General features: G+C 47.9%; 1 long non-coding RNA gene across 1 annotated transcript; it reads right to left on the minus strand.

Annotated features, from left to right (window-relative positions):
- Positions 1–1,423: 1,423 nt before the first annotated feature.
- On the minus strand, positions 1,424–12,213 carry Gm30657. Its single transcript, XR_878722.1, has 2 exons — positions 12,083–12,213; positions 1,424–2,222 (listed from the first exon to the last, which is right to left on the minus strand). It is a non-coding gene; the product is annotated as a predicted gene, 30657 (long non-coding RNA).
- Between the last annotated feature and the right edge of the window lie 5,279 nt (positions 12,214–17,492).

Here is a 17,492-nt window from a genome sequence, read left to right on the forward strand (position 1 = left end):
AGCAGGCACACCAAAAGCCTCTAACAAAGTCAGTCTCATGCGAGGCAGTGTGAGTGAGGCATCTTTGAGTCATGACTGACACCCTCCTTGTGTCTTTGCAAATATTCTAAAATCCAAAAACACCCCCAAAGACACAACCCCTGATGGTTCCCTGCAGGGTGAAGAAGAACACATAACCCGCATCCACACAGCTGGGTGAATGCAAACTACCGGTGTTGTTACACTCTTAAAAATGGTGAAAACCAAGCCGGGCGTGGTGGCGCACGCCTTTAATCCCAGCACTCAGGAGGCGGAGGCAGAGGCAGGCGGATTTCTGAGTTCAAGGCCAGCCTGGTCTACAAAGTGAGTTCCAGGACAGCCAGGGCTACACAGAGAAACCCTGTCTCAAAAAACCAAAGAAAAACAAAAAAACCAAAACCAAAACAAACAAACAAAAAAACAAAACAAAAAATGGCGAAAACCTGAAGTGATGGTTGGTTTGTGAGACTCTAGAGTTCAGGCTGGTTACAAACAGTGCCCCCCCCCCCCCCCGCCTCTGTTTCCCAAGTTCAGGGGCTCACGATCACTTCTGGCTGCCTACAATGTCAATTCAGTGGGTAAGGGGGATTGCTGCCAAGCCTGACAACCTGAGAACTCACATGGTAGAAGCAGAGAATTGACTTCTGCACAAAGACACACACACACACACACAGAGAGAGAGAGAGAGAGAGAGAGAGAGAGAGAGAGAGAGAGAGAGAGAGAGAGAGAGAGAGAGAGAGCATAATAGAAATTTTAAATTAAAAAAAAAATGTGAATCTGATTTGTATGTGTTGTGTCACAAGTTTTCAATCACCCAAGCAGGTATCCCTGTCACATCATTTCCATCTTCCCCATCCCCATTCCACCCCACAATGTTGGAGGAACTCTACCCATTTTAAAGGTGAGGAAATGATTTCCAAGGGCTGCCTGGCTGGCGGGTAACAGAGGCAAGGTTTGAATTCCTGAGTAAGTAAGTCCATTTGACTCCTGAGCCTTGCCATCCTCTCCGCCCCTCATGGTTAAGGAGATGTTTTTTCCGCACAAGCAGATCTGATTTCCCCAAAGGTGGTATCATCGGGTCCTAGCCCATAGCCCCATCCGCACCCTCTCCATTTATATCCTCATCTGCTTGATTTCAATGAGTCCGCACCAGGGACCAGGAACAGCATCAGCTCTGAGGGATGCAGAGATGATCAGGATGCTGAGAGTCTATCATCAGAGGTGAAGACAGAGCCAGGCAGGGGATGAAGGCACAGAGCATGGGGATGGGGAAACATGAGGAGGGAATTCTTCACAGAGAGCAGGAGCCTAACTGGCAGGGCACAAAAGGTTGGAAAATGGGGTTAGCTACTCCTGGGGATGGGTGTCTCCTGTTGCTGTGATAAAATACTCTGACCAAAGCAACTTCAGGGAGAAAGGATTTATTTTGCTCAGAGTTGCAAGTTACAATCCATCACGGTTGGGAAGTCACTGCGGCAGGAGCCTGAGGGAGTTGGTCACATCACATCCTCACATCCGGCCACAGTTAGGAAGCAGAGAGCTATGGGTGCAGGCCACTGCTCAGCCCCCTGTTGCTTTTATACAGTCCAGGATCCCAGCCAGGGGATGGCACCACCCACAGTGGGCAGGTCTTCCTACCTCAGAGAACAAAATCAAGATGATCCCCTGCAAGCATGCCTAGGGGTCATCTCCTGGGAGATTCCCTGGATCCTGTCAAGTTGGTGGTTCATTCCAACCATTGCAGGGTAAGAGAGTTCAATCCGTGCACAACTTGCACAGCATGCTAAAGACAACATGCTAAAGACCTTCAGACTCTGCATTTGAAGAGATGCATGTTAGGGTGCAAAGATTAAATGTCAATAAAGAGGTTATAGAAACAAAAAAGCAGTAAGCAGCATTAAACGGATGCTTGAGAAGTAGGAATCACGGACAGGTTCCGAGTATGCATCTGCCTTCCATTTGTATAGCCCACTCTTTGTGCATGTACATGTACACACGTGTGCATGTGTGCACACACTCTCATGTGCCTTCTGTACATCTATGGTATACCACCTACAGATGGTGTCATTACCTGTTCCTGCTACCCATGGCAGGTGGCTCCTAGTTGTCTGTCATTCCAGCTCCAAGGGGATCTGTCCAGGGGATCTCTGGCCTCTGTATGCACCTGTATTCCTGTGCAGATACCCACAGGCTGGCACACCAACCTATGCATAATCAAAAAATAATAAAAGTGAAAGGCAGAGAGCAATAAAGGAAGATGCTGGATTCCCACCTCTGGCCTCCACACTTACATGCCTGGTATGCTCACCTCCAGCACACATATTCCTCTAAAAAAAAGTTGACTTTAGGCTGGGCAGTGGTGCCGCACACCTTTAATCCCAGCACTTGGGAGGCAGAGGCAGGTGGATTTCTGAGTTCCAGGCCATCCTGGCCTACAGAGTGAGTTCCAGGACAGCCAGGGCTACACACAGAAACCCTGTCTCAAAAAACAAAACAACAACAAAAAAGTTGACCTTATTATTTAACCCAACATTTTATAAATATTACCAACTCCGCATGGGATCAGTCTCAGAACATTAATGTGTTGGTTCATTCTCTTTTGTTCACACTGACTTCAAAATCCAATCTGGGCAGTAAATATTCCCTGGAAATGCTGGATGTAATTTAGAGTTTGTGAAATCTAAGGGGAGAATAGGTTCACTCCCTCAACTTGTTTCCAACATGTATTGAAGTTTTCCCAAGCCAAGGCATATGTTTTTACACATCTGCCATCCCATCCAGAATTGGTGAGACTGAGGCAGGAGGCCTGAGAATTCAGGGTCAGCCTGTGCTATAAGAGAATCTAATTGGGAAAAAAAAATCTGTTATAGTTGGACACATGATTTTTCTGCTTTTCAGTGTAATTAACAAGCCTCTGGAAGAGATCGAGGGAGAGGCTGCTGCATCCCACAGCAAGAAGTGGCATCCGTGGGTGGAGCCTCACCCATTTCCAGTTACAGAACTGGAGCCCTGGGGTGTTTTTGATGCCCACACAAACCCTGTGTCTAAGGCGTAGCCCTCACCTCTCTCCTTAATGATGGCCTTAAGTCACTTCCCTTAGTGAGTCATTTCTACGGAAGGGATGTGGCTGAGGCAAAGCGAGACTTTCAGGGCTGGGTCACTCAGTTCACCATGGCCTCTTCTGCCTGCTCTTCTGGGTCATAGCAGCAGTCGTGACATGTCAGGCACAGTCAGCCAATCCCATAGTTCTACGTAGAGGAACAAGCCAGCAGCCCCATCAGTTTCAATCACATGGTGGCTGCTCAATCAGAGGTTTTTGTCAGCTTCACATGAGCTAGAGTTATCCGGGAAGAGGAACTTCAACTGAAAAGACGCCTGCATCAGTAGGGGCATATCTTAACTAGTGATTGATGAGGGAGGGCCCCGCCCACTGTGGGTGGAGCCATCCCAGGGCTGGTGGTCCTGGGTTCTATATAAGAAAACAGGATGAGCAAGTAATGAAAAACAATCCAGTATGCCTCACCCTTCCATGGCCTCTGCATCAGCTGCTGCCTCCAGGTTTCTGCCCTGCTTGAATTCCTATCCTGACTTCCTTTAGTGATAGATTATGACTTGAGAGTTGCTAGCTAGAATAAAGCCATTCCTTCTCAAGTTGCTTTGGGTCATGAAAGTAACTAACACTTAGAGCCCAGGCTCCACAAAGTCTTCCTTCCTACTATGGTCACTCGAGGTCACCTCTAGCCTGTGACTTTCTCAGACATCTGAGGTAGGAAAACCATCTCTCTTGATCCCAGCCTTGTGGCTCCTAAGGCTTCCAGGGAAACAGCCAGGGAATGTGTTGTGTAGCTGTAGGTGACCAACCCAAGCCAGACTCTGGCTGAACCCTGGTTGCTTTGTCATAAAATGGGGGCTTAAAGGCCATATGAGACTGAGAAGACATCTTGGAGAATGTTTAGCTGAAGTTCTATGTGAAGAGGAGCCAGCCATCAGGCCCCTTCAGCAGACCCACTGAGTCTGTTTCAGTCACGTGGTGGCTGCTCAATTCAAAGCTGCTATCATTATCTGCTAAGTTCAGGTTGGCCATGTAAGAGACAGTATGACCTGGCTTCCCGCCCCTGGAACAGAGCCAGCAGGGTATAGGCCCCCACAACTGTTGTTGATTGCTGTGGGTAAAGCCTTGTTTGTGTATAATAGTGTACATATTTTCACATTCCTCCTTTGAGGAATGTCCTCTCGGCCAAGATCAATAACCCCAGGGTAGTCAGAAACAGCAGGAGTCCAGAAGGTGAGGGTGTTTCTACATCTCAGCAAAACAGTTCAACTCTGTGACCTTCAGGACAGCCCTTAAGGCTGTGGGAAAGAACGCTGAAAACTTGAGTTTGAAAATATATAATTTCTCAACTATGCAAAATACAAAGATACTATATGAAGTGTATAAGGAGCTTCGTGGATCTAAAGGAACAGAGGCAGCTGCACTATGAGCCAGAAAGATATAAGGACAGGCAGATTCCTCAGTTCAAGGTCAGCCTGGGACAGGAGTTTAGGTCCAGTGCTAGATGTGATAGAAATGTTAATTTCAACTCAGGGTCCCAACCCTGTCTGTGCTTGTGCTCTCTCTCTCTCTCTTCTCTCTCTCCTCTCTCTCTCCTGTCTCTCTCTCTACTGTCTCTCTCTCTCCTCTCTCTCTCTCTCTCACTCTCTCTCTCTTTCTCTCTCTCTCTCTCTGTTTGGTTTTGGTTTTGGTATTTTGAGACAGGGCTTCTCTGTATAGCCCTGGCTGTCAAACAAACAGGAACTCACTCTGTAGACCAGGCTGGCCTCGAACTCAGAAATCACCTGCCTCTGCTGGGATTAAAGGCATGTACCACCAAGCCTGGCTCTTGCTGTCTCTTTCTAAGAATCAAGGGGCTGGGGTCCTGGGATGCTAATTCAAAAGGGAACCTGGGTTGATGAGTGGATCGATATGTACGTTCAAGACTGAGCTTTTGATCTGCAAGAAATGAGCTATCCGGCGAGTTTTTAGAATTGCAAGAAAGTTGTCTGGAGCAGAGAGCTCTCTGGAGAACTCTAGAGAAAGAAGAGTGTAAAGAGAGCAACCTGGCTTGAGCAGAACTCAGGCTGTCAGTTCGTAACCCATGATTTGACGAGGAGTTGCTCGTTTTGCCGCTCTCAAACACCCCTTCTCTCAGGGACCCCTCTCCAAGCTGAGGCTGGTCCTTGGCAGTTGTCCTTCCCCACTCCCTCTTTCCCTCTTCCCATTCTTCCTCCTCCCCTCCTCCTTCCCCTCCTCTCTATTCAGGGTAAAATACTCAGAGTCCTGGAAGGGAGTGTCCATCACTTCCAGGTAGCCACAGTTAGAGCTGTTAGGAGTGGAATATCCTCAAATTCCCCCTACAGGTAATTGGGAACTTGGCCCTTCTAGAATGTTCTCCATCAACTGTCCCAGTCATTCTGAAGCTTGTGACTGTCATTCATCCCTTTGGACATGAGAGGGGTTCACTCTGCACACAGCTTTCTGTTTCCTGGGTTCCTTATAGACTTGCACTCACAGAGAGGAGCCCAGAGGCTCCTCTGATGGCCTGTACCTACTGTACTCTTATACTGGGCTTTCACTTGGGGGATGGGCCCATGCTGGACTGCCCCACTGTGGTTGTTGGAGGCCTCTCGGCCAATCAAAGCATCAAGAACAAATTGGTCTGTTCTCAGTACAATGACTCTGGGACAGTGCGCCAGTAACCACATGCCTCAGTTTCCTTATGTCAAGTGGGGTCACACAGTACTGGTACTACCGATTAACCAAGAACATCCAACAAGGGGGTTCCTAGAGAAACCCTCAACTCTCAGAAGTGTCACGTGAACATGGCTGTGGCTCTGGCACCGTAGTGTGTGTCTGCGACTACCTGAAAGAGAGCTTCCACAAATAGGACTGGCTGTTCAGAGTCATGGAGACCCTGGACACAGACCCCTCGGAAACACCAGCGCAACCATGCAACTAGGTTGAGTTTCAACAGTAAAAATCAATTTCTCACCGGAGGCTCCCCAGCCCCTGTAATATTTCTCGGTCCTTTTTTTTTTTTTTTTTTTTTTTTTTTTGGTTAATGGCTTGGGGGTTTCTGCACTGTTTTGCTCAGCCACGCGGGGAAATGTTTAATGAATCCTGTGAATATTCATTAATACTTTCTGATGGGGGAGGCCCTGCTGCCGTCCAGTGGGTCTCTGAGCACCAGCGTGGGGAGAGCAGCACACCTCCTGATTGGCGAGATTTGTTTTCCATTTCTGGTTGCCCTATTTTCTGAGACCTCAGGGGGCTCGCAGGGCCAAGCGGGGCGGCAGAGCTGTTTCCCTGCTTGGTCTCCATAGGCTCAGGAAGGAGTTCTAGAAAGCCAGGCTGTGAAACAGAAGATACAGAAAACCCCCTGCATCCCTGCATCCCCGCCTCCGTGCTCTGTGCTCTGCGCAGCAGGCTCCAGACCCTGCATCCTGCACCCGTGCTCTGCAGGAGGCTCCTTGAAGACACCACCACACAGAGACAGGGCAATCCATGCCAGGGGAAGCTCGACAGATGAGCAACTGACACAAAGGGCCCCTAACAAGAGAATGGACGGCTGAGAATACTTACAACAACAGATCGCTGTACAGGAAAGAATGTGAGATGACCTGGCCTGTGGAATTAAAATGGTTGATTTTTTTTTTCAATTGAGTTAAAATTCATATGTCACAAGTAGCTCTCCAATATACATGTGCAATGCAGTGGTTTTTAATATATTCAGAAGATTGCACAATCATTCTTGCTATCTAATTCTGGAATACTTTGTCATTGTTACTTCTCCTTTGGGCCTTCAACACAACTCCAGGAAACCCCCGCCTCAACCTTCTGTGTATTCAGGACATTTGCAGTGAATAGAAACTATGAATGCTTTGTTTCTGGATCCTTTTGCTTAGCACAACTTCAGGATTCATTTATGTCATAGCATCATGAATACTTTATTCTGTTCTGCTTCATGGCCAAATGATGTCCCACTGTATGGGTATACCACAGTTTATGTATCTACCTATCCATCAGGGGCACTTGGATTTTATCCCGTTTTGACCAGAAATATAATACACTGTGGCTTCTCCTTCTCCTCTTGTATCTTAGTCAGAGTTTCTACTCCTGCACAAACATCATGACCAAGAAGCAAGTTGGGGAGGAAAGGGTTTATTCAGCTTACACTTTCCACACTGCTGTTCATCACCAAAGGAAGTCAGGACTGGAACTCAAGCAGGTCAGGAAGCAGGAGCTGATGCAGAGGCCATGGAGGGATGTTACTGGATTGCTTCCTCTGTCTTGCTCAGCTTTCTTTCTTATAGAACCCAGGACTCTCAGCCCATGATGGCACCACCCACAATGAGCCCTCCCTTCTTGATCACTAATTGAGAAAATGCCCTACAGCTGGATCTCATGGAGGCATTTCCTCAAGGGAGACTCCTTTCTCTGTGATAACTTCAGCTTGTGTCAAATTGGCACACAAAACCAGCCAGTACATCTTGCTAGGTCTCTTTCTCCTTGGAAAGTCAGTCGCCTTATTGTGAGGATGTTCAAGCAATCAAGCAATCGTTCAGAGAGGCCCAAACCTTGAGTTTGAGACTCTGCCCCGACCCCACCCCCGGAAATAGGTAGACAAGGCGCCATCTTGTTGGGAAAGGGTATTGTAGCCCCTTTCAGCTTTGGTAACTGCAGCCCTGGCTGCGTATGGATGGCGACCTCATGAGAGACCCTGAGTTGCAACCACAACCTCCAGCTGAGCAGCTCCAGCGGGACTGATTCCCAGAGACACTTTTGCTGTGAGGAAATGCTCAATTTGGGGGTAACTTGCTACATAGGAACGCATGACACCTTTGGTAGCCTGGGGACAGGTTAAGGACATAGTTGCTGTTCTGCTGACGTCAGGGCTGACTCCCCGCCATCGCTGTCTCCCAGAAGGGGCAGAAGCATTCCTAATGTTCTGGTCCACAGAATCTCAGCTTTGTTACTTAACTCCGTGTCCATCTGTGAGTCATTTTCCCCCCTGAGCCTCAGTTTCCCCAACTCTTAAAGCAAAGCGTAACTTACTAACATCGCTTTTTTTGTGTGTGAGATTTTTAATAAAAAGAAAAGCCATTTAAAGGCAGGCTCACACCTATGACTCCAGCAGACTCTTAATTAATTATCACAGGATGCCTGGCTGGCTGACATTTATCTCTGATCTCCGTCTTTACAGAAAGCATAAATCTGGCCTGATTACCACCTCGTGCACGGATTCCTCCCGAGGAGTCACAGCCTCTCTTCTTTTATCTATTCTCTAAAATACGATCCAATTTATAAAATCTTTGACTTACAGCTCGGCTGGAAGCCCAGCTGGTGTGTAAAATGATGCGTAGTGCATCCGCATCCCGGCTGCGCCATGGGCCCCCACGAGCCTGGAATCTTCCCATCCGCTAAGGGTCCTGTCAGTGAGTCACTCCGTACTGGATGGGGTTAGCATTCCCATCATCCTGTTTGAACATCCAAACCCCGGGAGGGAACAGAGACCGGAGAATAAAGAGTGAGTTTCAACTCCCTCTTCACTACCACCTCCACCGCCATCCACCCTCCCCGCGTGGGCGGCTTATCAACGGTTTACTCTTCTGGAATACCCTCAAGGCACAGATCAGTGATCTTCACCCTCAGTTTCCCCAGCTGCAAAGCAGGGAGGGATCCTTTGCCAAGTGGTACCCACAGCTTGCACAATTCATAACCTGGGCCGGGGAAAGTACCTGGCTCACATTCGTAGACGCTGAGATTATTTGTCGGAGTCACTCACTGAGAACTCTGTGTGGCCAACGGAAACGGGACAGAAGCAGGGGACCAGGGTTGGGTGAGGTAGGGATGAGTGGGTGGCTCAGTCAATAAAGTGTTTGTCTTGGAAGATGAGGGAGTGAGCCTGATCCTTCCGCAAAACCAATGTTTAAAAAGCTGGGTGGGGTGGTCTGTGTAGGAAACCCCGATTTCAGGGAAGTAGATTTAGGCAGATCCCTGAGGCTCTTCAGTAGCCAGTCTAGCTTAACTGAAGAGTTCCAGGCCAAGTGCCTCAAAGCAGTGGGGCGGTGTTCCTGAGAGTGACACATAACGTTGTCACTCTTACGCACACACAAACACACACTTTACAAAGAAAGAGGTCCACCTTCCCATCCTTCCTGTAGGTTCCTTTTTAATCTGACAAGAGACTTTATCACACAAATGGTACCTTTTTATTTTATACATACATTACATACACATACATATACATCATATATATACATTTACATTTTTTTCCAAGACAGGGTTTCTCTGTGTTGTCTTGGCTGTTCTGGAATTCTCTCTGTAGACCAGGCTGGCCTTGAACTCACCATCCCCTTGCTTCTGCCTCCCGAGTGCTGGGATTAAAGGCATGCGCCACCACACCTGGCTCTATTTTCTAGTCTTTAAATTTAATTCATAGTCATTCATTGGCATACTTTTCAGCAAAAGGCAGGGTTTGCACTCATAGGTGTGTCAGAAAACACATGAAGATCAGAGGACAGCTTGTACAAGTCAGTTATCAGGCTTGGCGGCAAGCAACCTCCTTGCTGAGCCATCTTGCTGGCCTTGGAATTTTATTAATTTATTTTTGAGACAGGGCCTCAAGTGATCCAGGCTCACCTCTAATTCAGCAACTAACAAGGGATGGCCTTGAGCTCCTGATCCTCCTGCCTCCACCTTCCAAGTCCTGGGATCACAAGTGTAAAACCACGGGCCTCTGCGGTTTCATGCACTTGCAGAATAGAGAAATGTCTAGAGACAAATTAGATCAGTGGTTGCTTAGGGCTGAAAGGAGGGAGGTTGGAGATTGGAGGTGGGGGAGTATAAAACATCAAAACATCGTGACCATCTCTCTCCAACCCACTGAGACACCTGTAGGCAGGCATGCTCCTGGAATGACAATACCCACCCTTCCCACACACACCTGTGAGCACTGTAGCAACAGCACATGCTGCTCCTACGAGGACCCCAATTCAGTGCCCAGGACCCACTTAGGGTAGCTCACAGCTGCCTATACTCCAGCTCTTTTCGCCTTCGTAGGCACATGTGCACAAGTGCACATAAATAGTAAAATAATTTTTAAAACTAGAGACTGAACTTGGAAGAGAAAAGGCAAGTGGGGGGGGGACCCTTGGGAGAGTCACTTGCAAGACACCCCCTATCCGGACCAAGGATAGGGTTTGGGTAAGGATGAGCAAACTGGGCAGCTGTGGGGCACATTCATTCTAGAACAAAGCCAGATGGCAGACACCGAACCCCATCAGGTTGTGGGTGGGACATTTGTCCTCTATACTAGATTTCACCTTGTTACTTGGGGGTTCCTTGGAAGCATCTAAATTCAAACATGGCCAGTGTCCTCTAACAGAAATACCTGACCTGGGTTGTTTTGAGGGACTGGGAATCCAGAGGCTCAAGTTTGCAAGTTTTAAAGTTTCTGTCACTGAGCTGTGTCCCCCAAAACCCCACCTTGAAGGTTCTACTTTAGGTAGACAGCTGCCCACTTTCAACTTTCAGGGGATTGTTAACATCACTTAATCTGCCTGGAATTTTCTCTCCTAATTTTGCTTCTAAAAATTCTGATTTTTTTTTTAATCCATGAAAGTATTTGTAACAATTACACACGTACACACTCACACACACGTTTAAAGCTGGACATGGTGAGACATGACTTTAGTCCCAGCACTCGGGAAGGGTAGACGGAGGATGGTTGTCATCCGGAGGATGGTTGTGAATTCCATTCCAGCCTACTGTCTACATAGTGAATTCTAGGTCAGACAGAAGTGAGTCTCTCTCTCTCTCTCTCTCTCTCTCTCTCTCTCTCTCTCTCTCTCTCTGTCTCTCTCCCTCCCTCCCTCCCTCCCTCCCTCCCTCCCCCACACCCCTCTCCACACACACACACCCCAAGGTTAGGTAGATAAGACTTCAGGATAAAGGGCAAGGAGAATCCATCTCAGCCTGAGGGAAGATACTAACCAAGGACCAAGGGGCCCTGGGGGCGGGGTGAGGGGTTAATGAGGGCAGCCCAGAGGCTCAGCACTGAAGGCCCAGGGATCCCCATCTGCCTGTGTCTCGGCTTTCTCTCACCTGCACAATTCTGCTCATCTATGCATACCTCAAGGGAAACCCTGCTCCAATCAGGATGCTATTCTCACTAGGTCTAGTGAGCCTTCCTCCCTCCTTCATGGTGGGACACAGTTTGTCAACCTAGCAGTTGCTCATTGCCTCCAAAACTCCTTCTCTGGCTCTTTTCTCTGTCTCTTCCTCTTGGGCCATCAGAGAGGCTCTGCGAGACACTGCCCAGCCAAAATACAGCTCCCTGGCCAGCGGGAGGAGGGCTGTAGATTCCTGCTGCCTCACTCCCAATTCCAGGTTGTCTCTCTGCTTTCTCCACTGAACAGAAAGCTCCCACTTGCTCATCAAGAGTCACTTTGCATGGCAAAGTGTCTACTCTGCTTGCTTGAGGACCTGAGTTCTGATCCCAGAGTCCATCTGAAATGCCAACTTGCCTAGTGGACAGCTATGACCCCCAGAAGTGAGGGACTGGAGACTGTTGGATCCTTGGGTAGAAGGAGAAAACAGACACACACACTAAAAAAAAAGAAGAAGAAGAAGAAGAAGATAGTTCAATCCAGGTGACACAAGCCTTTAATACTAGCACTTGGAGTACAAGGCCAACCTGGTATACATAGCAAATTCCAGGCCAGCTGGCCAACATATCGAGACCCTGTCTCAGGAAACAAACAAACAAACATACCCTTCTTTCAGCCTGATTTTTTTAAAAAATCTTTTTATCTTTTGAGATTATAATATAATTACATCATTTTCCACTCCTTCCATCCTCCTTCCTTTCTCCAATCAATATACCACACCCCTGGCTCCCTTTCAAATTCATGGTATCTTTTTTCTTTAATTGTTGACACATAAGACTGTGTGTGTGTGTTCCTAAACATAGCCTCAGCCTAATTCTTATGCAATATATGTAATATCAATAAAATAGGAACTGACCTGCTTAAAGCAGTAGGTAAGAACAGAGGTTCTCAGGAAATAGTCTGGCTTGGGCACTGCAGGACTCCTTCCTCTTTGGGCTGCGGCAGGACTGGACTACATTTCCCAGAGTCCTTTGCAAGTACATATCCACATGACCCACCTCTACCCAATGAAGGTGCATAGAAGTGATAGCCTGGGGCATATTTCCAGGCCTGACTCATAAAGCCCTGTCCCCTGTGCAGGCTGATGCAGAAGGGGTGGAGGCTGAGAGGTGGCTACCACCGTGAGCGGGAGGAGGTTGGAATACCAATAGGACCCACAGAAAGCTGCCTGTCAAGCAGGGACACCCATTTGGGATTTTACCCAGTGTGGGGTAAATAAGCGTCTGTGGTATTAGGTCATAGGCACTTGGAAGTCCATTTGTCACGGCAGCTGGCATTGGCGTACCTAATAGTCTGGTCCTGGCTGTTTGTCGCAGGGCACCTTCATGGGTTTCGGGCCTTCCAAGGAGCCCAGTAGGAACCCAGCCAGTGTGATGGATGACCTGGGTTCCTGGACCTCTATCCATCCCTCCCTAGGAAAGGAGGGAGGGCGCTCCCACTCTCAGCTCTTGAGAGAATTTAGTGAGATAATGTATTGTGGATGCTCCTGGGGCTTGGCAAAAGGAGTTTCAGACGGGAGTTATATTTAGTTGTGAACAGCATCTCTGCATGTTGCTTCCAAGCCGTCTGCAGCCAAGTCTCTCTCCAGTGGCCACCCCACGGGAACCAAAGAAGCACTGAGGCAGTAAATCTGAAGGCTCAACCCCTCACTCCTTCCTCCAAGCCAGGCCGAACCTCTGTTCTCAGAGCAACAGACCCCCACCTGGCCAGCAGGATTAAGATGCCTGGCTATTTTAAAACAGCCTTCCCAAGAAATACGCACCCTTCCCAGCTCCCTGTTCCCTTTCGATTACAAAGAAATATCAGCTGAGGAATATCTGTATCTCTTCCCTAAACTGGGCAATGAAAATTGTTTGGATTGTCTCTTTGGGTTTTGTTTGGTTTTGGTTTTGTGAGGCAGGGTTTCTCTGTATAGCCCTGGCTGTCCTGGAACTCACTCTGTAGACCAGGCTGGCCTAGAACTCGGAGATTCGCCTGCCTCTGCCTCTGCCTCCCAAGTGTTGGGATTAAAGGCATGTGCCACTACTTCCAGGTCAGTTGTTTGTTTGTTTGTTTTGATAACTTGTGCACTGACTGGTTTTGTGTCTTGTTTGTTTGTTTGTTTGTTTGTTTTAATGACTTGGATACTGCCTGGTTTTGTGCCTCAACTTGACTGAAGCTAGAGTCATCAAAGAAGAAGGCACCTCAGTTGAGGAAATGAGATCCATCTGTAGGGCATTTTCTTAGTTAGTGATTAATGGGGGAGGGTCCAACCCACTGTGGGTGGAGCCATCCCTGGGCTGGTGGTCCTGGGTTCTACAAGAAAGCAGGCTGAGCAAGCCATGGGGAGCAAGCCAGTAAGCAGCACCCCTCCATGGCCTCTGCATCAGCTCCTGCTTCAGTCAGTTCCTGTCCTGACTTCCTTTAATGATGAACAGTGATGTGGAAGTATAAGCCAGAAAAACCTTTTCCTCTTGACTTGCTTAAAAACCATAACTTAGACAGTTTGTATACTCTGAGGATGTGGAATGAAAGATGAGCTTAAAGGGATATTATTATTATTGTGTGTACTAATATATATGTTCCTGTTTGTATGTCCACATGTGCTTTCATGGTGCAGAGACAGGTGCTAATCACTAACCTTTATGTTCAGAAAGATGAGGCCGAGAGGGACAGAGAGGGATAGCCAGTTAGAGTCCTGACACACACACACACCGCACCCATCTTTAACAAAGGTTCTGGGGGGTCTCCATTTAGGACCTTCTGATTGTAAAATGGACTCCTGACTGAGAGCTATAACTCAGCTTTCTATCTTATATTTGGGACAGGGTTGCATATAGCCCAGGTTGGCCTCTAACTCACTATGCAGTAGAAGATAGCCTTGAACAGGATGATCCAATCTTCCTGCCCCCACCTATAGTTACAGGCATATGCCACCATGGTCTATTTATGCAGTGGCTGGGGATCGAACCTACAGCCTTGTGTATGCTAAGCAAGCACTCTACCAACTGGGCTATATCCTGTAGACTCATGGAATATGACTTAAATGGTCTTGGAACTATTACTTGGTATCAACGTCCAGTTGTTAGGCCTAGAGGGAGTGACTGGAGAAAATGTTGAATGAAGACCATAGCCACCAGTTAGTTAAGCCAGTCCACCCCTGGAGGCTGAATTTTTCAGCATACAGAGGGGGCCATTCCTGCTTTGACTATGGTCCCCAATTCCTGCCAAGACCTCCTTTTATCTTTCTTCTCACTAGCTCCGTCTGCGGGGCTTTCTTAGCACACTCATAGTAGGTCCTTGCACACAGTAGGACAGTTTTCATTTCTGTACACATGCACACACTGTTCCTGCAGTGTGTCCTGAACTATGCAACCCCCTTCCCATCGAGGAGGTGGCACTGCCTTCAATCCCCATGGTAACAGTCCACCTAACAGGCAGCCAGGCCATGTCCTTTCTGTCAGAGTGACAGAGGAGTATGAATCCTTGGAGTCAGGAAGCTACTGTGACATTTCTCCAGTGTCTGCACACTCTACACATGACATTTTGGCTGTTAACAGATTAATTCTGTGACAGTGATGCCCTATTGCTTGGTGGCATTGTAGGCAGCTTAGCTTGCAAAAGAACACGCTGATGTTCTCATGACAGCAGGGTCACCGTCAGCATCTTGCTCAGGGCACATCAGTGTAGTTAAATAAGAAGTGACTCATACTTTCCTCAGGCTACTGTGATGAATGACCAGAGGCTGCATGGCTTAAAACACAGAAAGATGGCCAGGTGGTAGTGGTGCACACCTTTAATCCCAACACTTGGGAGGCAGAGGCAGGCGGATTTCTGAGTTCAAGGCCAGCCTGATCTACAGAGTGAGTTCCAGGACAGCCAGGGCTATACAGAGAAACCCTGTCTCAAAAAACAAAAACAAAAACAAACAAACAAACAAACAAACACCCAGAAAGATATTCTCTTGAAGTGCTAAAGGCCAGAATTACAAAATTATTGAGGTGCTAGGAATGTGGTTCAATCCAGTATCATCAAGGCAGGAGCATGGCAGCATCCAGGCAGGCATGGTGCAGGAGGAGCTGAGAGTTCTACATCTTCATCTGAAGGCTGCTAGCAGAATACTGGCTTCCACATAGTTAGGAGGAGGATCTCATTGCCCACCACCCCCACAGTGACACAGTTCCTCCAACAAAGCCACATCTCCTAATAGTGCCACTTCCTGGGCCAAGCATATTCAAACCACCACACAGGTAGGCGTATGTGGATGTCTCTGACACTTAAGAGATGTCCTGATAAACTCCATCCAACATCCTTTCTGCAAGGTCATGTGACTGACTTTTATCCCAAAAGATTTTTCCTAGCTCTCCTATTCCGGTGCCCTGATGAGGTATACTTAGAACCTAGTAGCCAGGTCTTGGTACTGGGAAGCTGACCCAGGAGGGTGGGAGAAGTGAAGAGGATGGGCAGTAATGGAAAAGCCGTAGAGAAGGGGCATTGTCCAGGGTTTCTCATGAGTTCCACTGTGGGGAGGAGGTAGGAGGAAGATGTGATGAATGAGCAGGGCCCCCATGCACAAATAATTTGCTTCAAGTCAGAAAAAAAAAAGTTGTAAGTCTAAGACAGACAACTGGTCAACCTTCCTGGAGGTGTTGTACCATTCCTTTGGGACTTGTAATTGCAGAGTGACTCCTGATGGAGGGCAGGAACTTGCCAGCTGCCTGGTAAGGTTGATGTCAGGTCTGGCAAGTTTGCCTCTGCCACAGAAGATGGCCACATGCTGCCTCAGAACCCACCAAGATCAAGTATGGGAAGTTCAGGCCATGTATGAGCCTCTGCCCAAGGCCACCTCAACGGCCTGCATCAACCCGGTTAAACAGGACAAGACGGCATCAGCATAATTATTATACCCAGGGTTATGTGTATGCTTACTCCCAATGCTCCAAACATCAGGCCTTGCCTCCCAAAAGCAAAGAATAAATAAAGGATTTAACGCATGGCTCCAAAGAAGATAGAGAAGGTGGGGTTGTAGCTTTACTACAGAACAATAAGGCAATTAGGTGATGACTGGTCAAGCCTGGTGAAGCTAAAGGAAAGTCCCAGCTTTGATCAAACCCCTTCAACACTCAGTAGCTATAGCTATTCTATAGCATAGCATGATGGACGACGGGGCAAGGATGAGTGCTCCCCACAGTACACAGCTGATCCCAGTCCCAACTTGCACTCTACTTGATCTTGACTGTGTAACTGACGGTAGAGGAGCTCAGCTTGTCCTCTAACAGATGGGTGTCGTTCCAGCTCTTCCTATGGCCTGGGGGGTGGGGGGCAGATGGCCTAACACAGGTCCAGGGTACTAGATGCACTTGAGTCCGGATTAGTAAGTCATGTTTCAGCCTGCGGGAAGTGCAACAGTTCTGGTTTGCCCAGTGCTGAGAGGGTGTTCGGTGTTGAACTGTGGGAGGCCCTAGGTAAATGGGGCTAAGTGGGCCATCTTCCTTTTGGTACCGTGCATGAACAAAGGTGCATGGCGCCTTCTGAGGGCTTGCATGCTGGCTCCCACGAACAGGGGCCTAGCTTTGTTCACTACACTCTTGATTCCAGAGAAGGATACCTGGACTTTACACACGCTCCGGTGCTTCCTGGCATGGAAGTCAGCGGAGAGAGCTCTTGCTGAGCACATAGTAGGTATTTCATAAAGACTGGCTGAAGTGAACTCGGGAGATGTCTTAGTACACACGTGGGTGGGTTATACTTGCTGTATAACCTAAAGACCAGCGTTCAAATTAAAAACTAGCATCCACATCAAAACAAACAAACAAAAGACAGATGTGACCTGAAACTCCATCAATGCTGGAGGAAGGGACAGGTAGATTTCTGGGGCTTCCTGGCTGCTATTTTAACTCCAGACTTAGGGAGAGGCCCTGTCTTGAGAGAATAAGGTAAAAAGTATAAGCTGGACACTCACACACATGCACAAGCATGTGTCTCTCACACACACACACACACACACACACACACACACACACACACTCACATGCACTCACAATTTAAAAGTTAAATAGAATTGTGGAACTGAACTGAAGGCTTCAGGTTTTGTAAACACAATTGCCCCCACTGAAGACTGTGACCTCCCTAGCTTCCTAGTCTTGTCTGGTTTCCCTCAACACTCCCATAGTGGCTTTAGACAAGCCCCTTCACCTCCCCCTGCCTCAGTTTCCACACCTGGGAAAGGAAGAAGATAAGATCTGGCTTGGAGGTGAGTTTCATGGTTTGCTATTTAATAAGTGTCA

Source organism: Mus musculus, chromosome 5 (assembly GCF_000001635.26).
Source record: "Mus musculus strain C57BL/6J chromosome 5, GRCm38.p6 C57BL/6J".
Classification (NCBI taxonomy): domain Eukaryota; kingdom Metazoa; phylum Chordata; class Mammalia; order Rodentia; family Muridae; genus Mus; species Mus musculus.